This window comes from Capricornis sumatraensis, chromosome 3 (assembly GCF_032405125.1).
Source record: "Capricornis sumatraensis isolate serow.1 chromosome 3, serow.2, whole genome shotgun sequence".
Classification (NCBI taxonomy): domain Eukaryota; kingdom Metazoa; phylum Chordata; class Mammalia; order Artiodactyla; family Bovidae; genus Capricornis; species Capricornis sumatraensis.
The window spans coordinates 62,357,953-62,370,528 of NC_091071.1; the positions used below are offsets into that span (position 1 = coordinate 62,357,953).

At 39.1% G+C, this 12,576-nt stretch overlaps 1 protein-coding gene across 1 annotated transcript in view; it reads left to right on the forward strand.

Annotated features, from left to right (window-relative positions):
- The window catches only part of CCDC141 (coiled-coil domain containing 141), a 232,374-nt gene that overhangs the window by 114,258 nt on the left and 105,540 nt on the right, over positions 1-12,576 (forward strand). The gene's annotated exons all lie outside the window — the stretch shown is intronic.

A 12,576-nucleotide genomic window follows, 5' to 3' on the forward strand; every position in this document is an offset into this window, starting at 1 on the left:
AGGCAAAAATGTCTCAGGAAACAACTGAAGTTTGAATGAGAGTAACTGTAGGTGGGATATAATATCTTTTGAGAGGGAAGTTATGAATGACTATTTTAAAGGCTTAAAGGAAACCACATAAAGCCTTATTTAGGGTGTGGTTACTAGACAGCAGCATCTGGAAATCATTAGATATGCAAAGTCTCAAGTTTGAGACACTGACTTAGAGAATTTTCCCATATATTTCATGTATGTTCATATTCTCATTAATTTTCATGTATGCATACTCAGTTGCTAAGTTGTGTCTGTTTGTGACCTCATGGATGGTAGCCCACCAGATTCCTCTGTACGTGGGATTATCCTAGCAAGAATACTGCAGCAGGTTGATATTTCCTTCCCCAGAGAATCTTCCTGGCCCATGCCCTGCATCTCCTGCATTGGCAGTCAGTTTCTTTACCACTGAGCCACCAGGAAACCCTTAATTTTCATAGGTGACTATATACTCTTGATAAAATCCTTGATTACCAAATAATCTTTGAAGTTTATAAGGGAAGCAAACTGAAAATGGTATAAAGAAACATCATCTTCAATGTTTTAATATAGTAGAATTCACATTCCTCAACTTCAAGATTAAAACAATCTTCCATGATTCATCATCTAATCCGATTTTCCAAGTCATTGAAAATATTTTCCAGCTGTTGCTGAGTGATTTCATAAATTGGATTTGTGATCTTGGCCTCAAGTTCCTTCAAATAATATTATTTGGAGATTTTAAAAAAATATCAGTGCTTAGGTCCCACAGAAAGTTTATTCAGAGGAAAAAGTCAAGCTTAAAGCTACAAAATATTTATAACTATGAGATAAGGAAGTAAAACAGTCTCTTGCAAGCTTATTTGACTAATTTAAATACATAATTGTCATCAATAGAACTGCCTCAAGAATGTGGCTCCTTAAAAATATGTTTACTGTTTTATTTTTCTGACTATATAATACACTCTCATTTTGGAAAAATTAGAAATACCTAACCCAGTCCATCCTAAAGGAGATCAGTCCTGAGTGTTTGTTGGAAGGACTGATGTTGAAGCTGAAATTCCAATACTTTGGCCACCTGATGTGAAGAGCTGACTCATTGGAAAATACCCTGCTGCTGGGAAAGATTGAGGGCAGGAGGAGAAGGGGACAACAGAGGATGAGATGATTGGATGGCATCACTGACTCAATGGATGGGTTTGGGTAAACTCCGGGAGTTGGTGATGGACAGGGAGGCTGGCGTGCTGTGGTTCATGGGGTCACAAAGAGTCGGACACAACTGAGCAACTGAACTGAACTGAAAACTAGAGAAAATTAAAATCACTCAATGTGTGTGTATGTAAATATAAATGAGAAGGCAATATAAGACATATAAAAAACTGAGTATTCCAAACTTGTATATGTATCTGTGTGTGTATACACTGTATGTGTGTCTATATGCAAAATTGTGTATCTGCTGTTTTGCAGTGTGGTTTTTTCAATTAACATTATCTCATAAGCATCTCTCTATTCAAATGCATATTTCAAGTATGCTTCTTAATGATTGCTTATTATTAAACTGTGTAGATACAGCATATATTATTGAGGCAGCAATGCATCATATCTCAAAATATGGCACTGGAGTGAATGATACACTTGCAGGGACTAGAGTTAAATCCTAGCATTTCTGCTTACTTCTGATATACTCGGGGGCAAATTCCTTCTATATGTGAATCTTAAGTTCCCCCTTTTGTGAAAGAGGGTAATAATTGTACCTAATTCATGCAGTTGTTGTATTATTGAGTATTAGTTGTATTCTCATACACTAGTACTTAGCATGATGCCTCAGTTCAGTTCAGTTCAGTACCGTCTCTCAGTCGTGTCCGACTCTTTGCAAACCCATGAATCGCAGCATGCCAGGCCTCCCTGTCCATCACCAGCTCCCGGAGTTCACTCAGACTCATGTCCATTAAGTCAGTGATGCAATCCAGCCATCTCATCCTCGGTCATCCCCTTCTCCTCCTGCCCCCAATACCTGTCAGCATCAAAGTCTTTTCCAATGAGTCAACTCTTCACATGAGGTGGCCAAAGTAATGGAGTTTCAGCTTCAGCATCATTCCTTCCAAAGAAATCCCAGGGCTGATCTCCTTCAGAATGGACTGGCTGGATCTCCTTGCAGTCCAAGGACTCTCAAGAGTCTTCTCCAACACCAGAGTTCAAAAGCATCAATTCTTCGGCGCTCAGCTTTCTCCACAGTCCAACTCTCACATCGTACGTGACCACTAGAAAAACCATAGCCTTGGCTGGATGGACCTTTGTTTGCAAAGTAATGTCTCTGCTTTTGAATATGCTATCTAAGTTGGTCATAACTTTTCTTCCAAGGAGTAAATGTCTTTTAATTTCATGGCTGCAATCACCATCTGCAGTGATTCTGGAGCCCAAAAAAATAAAGTCTGACACTGTTTCCACTGTTTCCCCATCTATTTCCCATGAAGTAATGGGACTGGATGCCATGATCTTTGTTTTCCGAATGTTGAGCTTTAGGCCAACTTTTTCACTCTCCACTTTCACTTTCATCAAGAGTCTTTTTAGTTCCTCTTCACTTTCTGCCATAAGGGTGGTGTCATCTGCATATCTGAGGTTATTGATATTTCTCCCGGCAATCTTGACTCCAGGTTGTGCTGCTTCCAGTCCAGCGTTTCTCATGATGTACTCTGCATATAAGTTAAATAACTGGGGTGACAATATACAGCCTTGACATACTCCTTTTCCTATTTGGAACCAGTCTGTTGTTCCATGTCCAGTTCTAACTGTTGCTTCCTGACCTGCCTCACACAAACACAATATAATAGAGCCTTAATACCTTTTAGAACTAACACCCAAAAAAGATGTCCTTTTCATTATAGGGGACTGGAATGCAAAAGTAGGAAGTCAAGAAACACCTGGGATAACAGGCAAATTTGGCCTTGGAATGTGAAATGAAGCAGGGCAAAGACTAATAGAGTTTTGCCAAGAAAATGCATTGCTCAGAGCAAACACCCTCTTCCAAAAACACAGGAGACGACTCTACACATGGACATCACCAGATGGCCAACACCGAAATCAGATTGATTATATTCTATGCAGCCAAAGATGGAGAAGCTCTATACAGTCAACAAAAACAAGACCAGGAGCTGACTGTGGCTGAGATGATGATCTCCGTATTATCAAATTCAGACTTAAATTGAAGAAAGTAGGGAAAACCGCTAGACCATTCAGGTATGACCTAAATCAAATCCCTTATGATTATACAGTGGAAGTGAGAAATAGATTTAAGGGCTTAGATCTGATAGATAGAGTGCCTGATGAACTATGGATGGAGGTTTGTGACATTGTGCAGGAGAGAGGGATCAAGACCATCCCCATGGAAAAGAAATGCAAAAAAGCAAAATGGCTGTCTGGGGAGGCCTTACAAATAGCTGTGAAGAGAAGAGAGGCGAAAAGCCAAGGAGAAAAGGAAAGATATAGGCATCTAAATGTGAGTTCCAAAGAATAGCAAGAAGAGATAAAGCCTTCTTCAGCGATCAATGCAAAGAAATAGAGGAAAACAACAGAATGGGAAAGACTAGAGATCTCTTCAAGAAAATTAGAGATACCAAGGGAACATTTCATGCAAAGATGGGCTCGATAAAGAACAGAAATGGTATGGACCTAACAGAAGCAGAAGATATTAAGAAGAGGTGGCAAGAATACATGCAAGAACTGTACAGAAAAGATCTTCATGACCCAGATAGTCATGATGATGTGATCACTAATCTAGAGCCAGACATCTTGGAATGTGAAGTCAAGTGGGCCTTAGAAAGCATCACTACGAACAAAGCTAGAGAAGGTGATGGAATTCCAGTTGAGCTATTTCAAATCCTGAAAGATGATGCTGTGAAAGTGCTGCACTCAATATGCCAGCAAATTTGGAAAAGTCAGCAGTGGCCACAGGACTGGAAAAGGTCAGTTTTCATTACAATTCCAAAGAAAGGCAATGCCAAAGAATGCTCAAACTACTGCACAGTTGTACTCATCTCATATGCTAGTAAAGTAATGCTCAAAATTCTCCAAGCCAGGCTTCAGCAATACGTGAACCATCAACTTCCTGACGTTCAAGCTGGTTTTAGAAAAGGCAGAGGAACCAGAGATCAAATTGCCAACATCTGCTGTATCATGGAAAAAGCAAGAGAGTTCCAGAAGAACATCTATTTCTGCTTTGTTGACTATGCCAAAGCCTTTGACTGTGTGGATCACAAGAAACTGTGGAAAATTCTGAAAGAGATGGGAATACCAGACCACCTGACCTGCCTCTTGAGAAATCTGTATGCAGGTCAGGAAGCAACAGTTAGAACTGGACATGGAAGAACAGACTGGTTCCAAATAGGAAAAGGAGTACGTCAAGGCTGTATATTGTCACCCTGCTTATTTAACTTCTATGCAGAGTACATCATGAGAAATGCTGGACTGGAAGAAACACAAGCTGGAGTCAAGATTGCCGGGAGAAATATCAATAACCTCAGATATGCAGATGACACCACCCTTATGGCAGAAAGTGAGGAACTAAAAAGCATCTTGATGAAAGTGAAAGAGGAGAGTGAAAAATTGGCCTAAAGCTCAACATTCAGAAAACGAATATCATGGCATCCGGTCCCATCACTTCATGGGAAATAGATGGGGAAACAGTGGAAACAGTGTCAGATTTTATTTTTTGGGGCTCCAGAATCACTGCAGATGGTGACTGCAGCCATGAAATTAAAAGATACTCCTTGGAAGAAAAGTTATGACCAACCTAGATAGCATATTCAAAAGCAGAGAGATTACTTTGCCGACTAAGGTCCATCTAGTCAAGGCTATTGTTTTTCCTGTGTTCATGTATGGATGTGAGAGTTGGACTGTGAAGAAGGCTGAGCGCTGAAGAATTGATGCTTTTGAACTGTGGTGTTGGAGAAGACTCTTGAGAGTCCCTTGGACTGCAAGGAGATCCAACCAGTCCATTCTGAAGGAGATCAGCCCTGGGATTTCTTTGGAAGGAATGATGCTGAAGCTGAAACTCCATTACTTTGGCCACCTCATGAGAAGAGTTGACTCATTGGAAAAGACTCTGATGGTGGGAGGGATTGGGGGCAGGAGGAGAAGGGGATGACCGAGGATGAGATGGCTGGATGGCATCATGGACTCGATGGACGTGAGTCTAGGGAACTCCGGGAGATGGTGATGGACAGGGAGGCCTGGCGTGCTGCAATTCATGGGGTCGCAAAGAGTCGGACATGACTGAGCGACTGAACTGAAGTGAATAAATAAAAAGATGGTAAAATAAATATAACATAAAATCTTACCTTTAGTGCCATTTCGTAAATTCAGTGTTGTGTAACTGTCCCATTATCTAGCTACAGAATATTTCTATGGACCGAAAAAGGAACACCGTAGCTATTAAACAATTTATTCCTCTCTCCCTCTGCCCCTGATGATCATTAATCAACTTTCCATGGACTTACTTATTCTGGAATCATACTAATAGCCTTTTGTGTCTGATTTCTTTGTTAGTACGTTTTCAAGGTCCATCCATATTGTAGCCTGTATTGATACATTATTACTTTTTATGATGGAATAATATTCTACTGTATAAATATACTACATTTAATTTGTTGAGGAATCACTATACTATTTTGCGTAGCAGCTGCACCATTTTGTGTTCCCACCATCAGTGGGAAAACATGTACAGTGGTTTTAACTTCGCATCCTTGCCAAAACTTACTTTATGATCTTGTTCTTATGTTAAAAAAAATGTTTTCCCTAGACATCCTGGTGTGTGTATGTGAAGTCCTATCCAATCGCAGTATTTTTATTTGTATTTCCCTAATAACTAATATGTGGTTCAGTGGTAAAGAATTGCTTGATAATGCAGGAGACATGGGTTCGATCCCTGGGTTGGGAAGATCCCCTGGAGAAGGAAATGGCAACCGACTCCAGTATTCTTACCTGGGAAATCCCATGGACAGAGGAGCTGGGCAGGCTACAGTCCATGGGGTTGCAAAAGAGTTGGACATGACTTAGTGACTAAACAACAAATAGTCAAATATTCGTAATGTTGAAGATCTTTTCATGACCATTTGAATATCTTCTTTGAAAAAATGTTTATTCATCCCCTTTACCTGTAGTGTGCTTTGATGAGCAAAAGTTTTTAATTTTGAGAAAGTCCAGTTTATCTATTTTTAATTTTCTTGCTTTTGCTTTTGATGTCAAAGCTATGAAACTATTGAAAGATCCAAGGTCATAAAGATTTACTCCTGTGTTTTTTTCTAATAAGTTTGTGGCTTTAGCACTTACATTTAGGTTTTGCTCCATTTTGAGCTGATTTATATATATGATGTAAAGAAAGGGCCATTCTTTACAGACAGATATCATTATTCCAGCACAATTTGTTGAAGAGACTATTCTTTCCCCATTGAATAGTCTTGGCACCCTTATTGAGACTGCTGCTGCTAAGTCGCTTCAGTCGTGTCTGACTCTGTGTGACCCCATAGACGGCAGCCTACCAGGCTCCCCCATCCCTGGGATTCTCCAGGCAAGAATACTGGAGTGGGTTGCCATTTCCTTCTCTAATATATGAAAGTGAAAAGCGAAAGTGAAGTCGTTCAGTCGTGCCTGACTCTTAGCGACCCCAGGGTCTGTAGCCTACCAGGCTCCTCCATCCATGGGATTTTCCAGGCAAGAGTACTGGAGTGGGGTGAGGCTAACCGGCCACAAATGCATAGGTTTATTTCTGAACTCTCACTTCTATTTCATTGACCTATATATCTGCCCTTATGCCAATGCCACACTGTTTTGATTACCGTAGTTTTTGTAGTAAGATTTGAAACTGAGTTCTCTAACATTGTTCTTTTCAAAGATTGTTATGGTTATTCAGGGGTCTCTTGCTGTTCTACACATTAGAATCTACTTTGCCATTCTTAATAAAGAGGCCATTGCAATTCTAATAGGAATTTATAGATGACTTTGAGAGTATTGTCTTTTTAACAACATTAGGTTTTCTAATCTATGACCACAGGATACCTTTCCACTTATTTAGGTCTTCTTAACTTTTTCAGTAGTTTTTTTTTTTTTAATCATTTTCACCATATGGATCTTGCATCCCCTTAAATTTATTAAGTGTTTTATTCTTTTTGATCCTATTGTAAATGAAAGTTTTTCTTCATTTCCTTTTCATATTATTCATTTATAGTCTATAGAGGGACAGTGAATTTTGTGTGTTAATATTGTACCCTGAAACTCTGCTGAATTAATTTAATAGCTCTAATAGTTTTTGTTAGAACCCCTTAAAATTTTCTATATATAAGGTCTTATAATCTGATAATTTCCCCTTCCATAATCATTCGTCTCTTGTCCATCTATCTAATGGTAAAAAGACTTCCTTTCACTGTATTTTAGACCAGAGCTAAAACTAAAACTAAAGTATATTCATGAATTACCCAGGGATGTTAAAATGCATATTGTCGTTTGTGAGATCTGTGCTGAGACTTGAGCATCTGCATTTCTAACAAATTTCAATGTAATATTGATGCTATTGATCTCTGTACCACCCTTTGGGTGACAAACGTGTTGAAGGAGAGAACTGCAGTAGAATGAAAGGGAGTTTAAGTGATGGAGCTGAAATATTGGGACATTGTAAGAAAGATGTAAGTCTCAATAAATCTTTGTGTTTCTTTAGGTGTGGACATGATTTCTGAGCTTAAAAGTTGATTTATTTTTGTTGCTGGCAATTATTGCTCAGGTAATTGAAGATCAAAAGAGCAGTATTTAAAATTTGATTGTTCCTTTTTAAAAATGGAAATCTTTCCCCAGAAATAGCACTTTCCTGAACTAGTTTGTACAAAAGGAGCTACTTGTAGGTCTCTTAGGTTGTTCAGGAAGTGTGTAGAAATATCTAGAGTTCATATATTTATAGTTCCCAGGTTGTCCAAATAGTTTCAAAGTATTTCACAATCATTGTTAGCTGTTTTCTTCTCACTGTGGTATTTATTAACCTCAATAAAGAAGCTGACTATTCTTCTATTTGAACTTCTAATACATCCCCAAATTCTTTTACTGAAGGTATGCAAAAGAAATGGTATAACCACCTAAAATATATTGCTGCAGTTAATCAGCTGACATCACCTCTGATGATTATAAGGAAAGTCTACAAAATGAAAAAGTGTGTTACTTTTATAATGTTTCATCTAATTTAAAAAATAAAATGTAGTCTGAATCTGAAAGGTCTCAAGGCAGAAATTAACTGAATCTTCAAACAGTAGAGACACCTGCATTAGTGCATTTCAATTCCTCTGTCTTCATTTTGGTGAATAATTTGTTTTACTTGTCTGATTTTTTAATGAACTTCCCAATTAAAAGCAGATGTCATTTTTCACAGAACATAAATTAGAAACAATTTAATTACTAGCAGGCAAAATATGTATAAATAGTATTGAATTTGCCTGCAAGCATTGGGAAAATCTATAAAATGATGGGATTTTTCCCTTTGTAACTGTACTTGAGCCTTCCTTAACTTATGGGTTAATTTAAAGCTCAGTGAACTGTGTACTTTCATTTCCAAGGGAAATTTAACTGAGAAAGTTTCTCAGAAATGTTTATGCCCATCTCAGGGGATGAATTAAGAAAGCAAATAAAGAATATTGTACTCTATGATCACTAGGTTGAAACCTACCGGCTGTCACCTTCTTATGAAATCTTTACCAGCTCATTAAGTTTAAATGCTTAGAAATTTTTTTTTTGGTTATGACTTTTATAAATATTCTTCCTATATGTTCTTTTTTTTTCTTTTTCTTCTCCTTCTTCTCCTTGTCCTCCTCCTTCTTGTCTTTTGTCAGCCCTTAAATAAAAATTTCCATAAAGCATGGCTTCATAAAGTTACTATTCTAACTCAAGGTAATATTACTATCATGGTAATAATAGTGAAGTTAAGTCTATTTGAGGTGGATGCCTGAAGAGCCATGTTATTATGTCTTAATATGCTGTTGTTTAGTTGCTCAGTCGTGTCCGACTCTTTTGCAACCACATGGACTATAAGCCCACCTGGCTCCTCTGTCCATGGGATTTCCCAGGCAAGAATGCTGGATTGGGTTACCATTTCCTTCTCCAGGGGGTCTTCTTACCCAGGGATTGAACCTGCGTCTCCTGCATTGGCAGGCAGATTCTTTACTACTAGAGCTATCAGGGAAGCATGTCTTAATACAGTCACACCTTAAATCATTATAATCTTTCTGTGCTAATTTAGCATCCATTTGGTGGCAGTCAGTTCAGTGACCTTAGATTTCTGTGACATTCTTTTACTCCAAAGGCTTTCACTTCAACTTTCCACTCCTGTGGCCACACTTGTTTTTTTGGCATTGCCCAAAGTGCTCTCCGGAGAAGGCAGTGGCACCCCACTCCAGTACTCTTGCCTGGATAATCCCATGGATGGAGGAGCCTGGTAGACTGCGGTCCCTGGGGTCGCTAAGAGTCGGACACAACTGAGCGACTTCACTTTCACTTTTCACTTTCATGCATTGGAGAAGGAAATGGCAACCCACTCCAGTGTTCTTGCCTGGAGAATCCCAGGGATGGGGGAGCCTGGTGGGCTGCCGTCTATGGGGTCGCACAGAGTCGGACACAACTGAAGCGACTTAGCAGCAGCAGCAAAGTGCTCTCATCCTACTCTGCTTCCCTTTCACCATTTTTTTTGGCTTCCCTCTCTATACTATTCAGCATGGAAAAAGGCTATTTGTAAGTAAATTCAGTCACCCATTTTCTCTTCTTTTCAAAGAAGAATCACCCATCTTCCTGCTTCTCAAAGAAGATGAAACAAGTTAGTACACTTTTTCTGGATTAGATCTATTTAAAAAGTAAATGATCTATTATCATTCAGCCTTATAAATTCTCTTCTTTGAAAGTGGGAAAGTGAAAGTTAGTCACTCAGTCGTGTTTGACTCTTTGATACCTGCTGGACTGTAATCTGCCAGGCTCCTCTGTCCATGGAATTTTCCAGGCAAGCATACTGGAGTGGGTAGCCATTCCCTTCTCCAGGGGATCTTCCTGACCCAGGGATCAATCCCAGGTCTCCCGCATTGCAGGCAGTTTCTTTACCATCTGAGCCACCAGGAAAGCACTTTATTGCCTGTTAATTCCCTGCTTTGTCCCCATAACAACCTGTTTGAATCTTTCAGTCTCTTAAAATTCTCATCCAGCCTTTACCTAACTTCACAGTCACTTAGTCATACAAAATGAAACCTCTTGACTCTTTTCTTCCCTGTTCTTTTTGTCTCTTGTTCCACTTCTCTTCTCCAAATGTATTTCTCATTCCTCTCTTTTCCAAATTTAAGCCTTTATCCATTCTTCTAACCCCACCTTTCTCACCTCTTAATTTTGTATATCTCTTTATTCTTAATGCCTCTTATTTAGTCACCCCTTCTCTTCTCTCACAAAATATAAAACAAGCATTGCTGCTCAACCTTTATGACACCATTCCACCTTTTTGTGACTATTCTGATAGGTTGCATCAGGTCCACCAACATTTACACATTGAAGTCCTAACCCCTGGTCTCTCAGAGTGTGATTTCATTTGGAAATAGAGTTATTGCCTATGTAATTGGTTAAGATGAGATTATTAGAGTGGGCCCTAATTCAATATGATTTATCAAAAGGGGAAATTTGAACACAGAGGCAGACATACATAGAGAGAAGATGATATGAAAGGACAAAAGGAGAAGATAGCCACCTACATGGCCAAGAGAGATGCCTGAAACAGACTATATGCTCACAGCCCTGAGAAGGAACCAATACTGTTGACACCTTGATTTCAGACTTCTAACAAAGGTCCGTCTGGTGAGGGCTATGTTTTTTCCAGTGGTCATGTATGGATGTGAGAGTTGGACTATAAAGAAAGCTGAGCATCGAAGAATTGATGCTTTTGAACTGTGGTATTGGAGAAGACACTTGAGAGTCCCTTGGACTGCAAGGAGATCCAACCAGTCCATCCAAAAGGAAATCAGTCCTGGGTGTTCATTGGAAGGACTGATGTTGAAGCTGAAACTCCAATACTTTGGCCACCTGATGCGACAAGCTGACTCATTTGAAAAGACTCTGATGCTGGGAAAGATTGAGAGCAGGAGGAAAAGGAGATGACAGAAGATGGGATAGCTGCATGGCATCACTGACTCAATGGACATGGGTTTGGGTGGACTCTGGGAGTTGGTGATGGACAGGGAGGCCTTGCGTGCAGCGGTTCATGGGGTCGCAAAGAGTCAGACACGACTGAGCAACTGAACTGAACTGAACTGAACCTCCAGAACTGTGAAAGGATAAGTTTCTGTTGTTCATTCACTGAGTTTTTTGTACACATGTCCTTTAGTATCCATGGAGGACTGGTTCTTCCAAGATACCCCTGCAGATACCAAAATCTATGGATGCCCGATTCTCTCAGTCAGCCTTCCATATCCATGGATACTACATCCACAGAGTCAAGCAACCACAGATCATAAACATAGTAATATGTGTACTGAAAAAAAAATCTGTATATAAGAAGATCCTTGAAGTTCAAACCCATCCTGCTCAAAGGTCAACTGTACTCTGTTACATGAACCCCAGAAAATGAATACAACTGCTTCATCTTCTGCTTCCCTTGACCTCCCCACCCATTAATCCTTTACATGCATTAGGAAAAGCTGTTCTTTCTCAAGTAACAGATGGCTTGAAGCATTCTGTGCCCTTGGTGCCTGAGACACCACCTTCTCTGGTTCTCCCATCTGTCTGGGGGCTCCTTCTAAACCTTTTTCAATGCCATCTCTTCTTCCACTCTCTCTTTACATATAATGCTTAAAATTCGGCTCTTTTTGTATTTCATATTTTGCTTGTATGAAGTTATCCAGTCCCACATTGATAATATAGGTTTTATCTTAATTATCTCTGGACCTTTTAAAAGATCTCCAACTCTTATGCCTTTTTTCAACTCCAGTCTTCTTCTTAGAAGTTCCTGTGGAACTCAGTTTTATTGAGGTATAACTGACACAAAATTGTAAAATATTTGCAGTGTTTATCATAATGATTTCTTATACGAACGTAACATTGTGAAAGGATTCCCCCATCTAGTTAATTAACACATCCATCACCTCAGATATTTATCGTTGTGTGTATGTAAATTTTAATTATATAGTTTAATGTACTCTTAGCAACTTTCAGTTGTGTAGTACAGTGTTAACTGTAGTCACCATATTTTACATTAGAGTCTCAGAACTTATTCATCTTATAGATGGAAGTTTGTTCTTTCTTACCATCGTCTCCTTATTTCCTCCTCCCCAGTCCCTGGTGATCACTTTTCTACCCTATTTCTATGAGTGTGATTTTTTAGACTCCATATCTAAGTGATAAAGAGACTTAAAGTTTTTTTTTATTCTTATATGAATAATATGAGAACACGTGTCTAATAACAAAATAAATAATCCTTTTAGATTTGAGTTTTTCTCAGAGCCTGTTTATAATTCCATAAAATATTCACAGTTTACATCCAATACCTCTGGGGGGTAAACAAGGTTCTGG